This window comes from Heptranchias perlo, chromosome 31 (genome assembly GCF_035084215.1).
Source record: "Heptranchias perlo isolate sHepPer1 chromosome 31, sHepPer1.hap1, whole genome shotgun sequence".
Classification (NCBI taxonomy): domain Eukaryota; kingdom Metazoa; phylum Chordata; class Chondrichthyes; order Hexanchiformes; family Hexanchidae; genus Heptranchias; species Heptranchias perlo.
In genome coordinates this window covers 36926508-36927453 of record NC_090355.1, presented here as the reverse complement: position 1 = coordinate 36927453, position 946 = coordinate 36926508, and positions in this window count along the sequence as shown.

Below are 946 nucleotides of genomic sequence, written 5' to 3'. Positions count from 1 at the left end.
CTTTGAGTGATGAAGGGTTAAGTCCCTCCTCCGCAGATCGCCATTGGCTGCTCCCCAATATTCACACAGTAAACTCTCCACACGTCCTCCTCCTCCCTCCTGACACACTCGGCCCCGTCACACTCGGCCCCGTCACACCCGGATCCTGTCACACCCAGCCCCCGGTCACACCTGGGCCCCCCCCACTCCAGACACAACCAGACCCCCCAAACTCGGGCCCTCTTCCCTCCTGTCACACCCGAGCCCCGATCACAACAGCCCCCCGCCCCGTCACACTGAGTTGCTGATCAGTTCCTGACAGAAGAAGCTGTTCTGTATTTTAGAACTAGTGATTAAAGGGGGACACTTGCATTTACAAAGCGCTTTACAGCCAATAAAGAACTTTTTTTGAAGTGTAGTCACTGTTGTAATGTGGGAAACGTGGCAGCCAATTTGCGCACAGCAAGATCCCACAAACAGCAATGTGATAATGACCAGATCATCTGTTTTTAGTGATGTTGGTTGAGGGGTAAATGTTGGCCAGGACACCGGGGAGAACTCCCCCTGCTCTTCTTCCAATAGTGGCCGTGGGATCTTTTACATCCACCTGAGAGGGGCAGACGGGGCCTCGGTTTAACGTCTCATCCAAAAGATGGCACCTCCGACAGCACGGCGCTCCCTCAGCACCGACCCTCCGACAGCGCGGCGCTCCCTCAGCACCGACCCTCCGACAGCGCGGCGCTCCCTCAGCACCGACCCTCCGACAGCGCGGCGCTCCCTCAGCACCGACCCTCCGACAGCGCGGCGCTCCCTCAGCACCGACCCTCCGACAGCGCGGCGCTCCCTCAGCACCGACCCTCCGACAGCGCGGCGCTCCCTCAGCACCGACCCTCCGACAGCGCGGCGCTCCCTCAGCACCGACCCTCCGACAGCGCGGCGCTCCCTCAGCACCGACCCTCCGACAGCG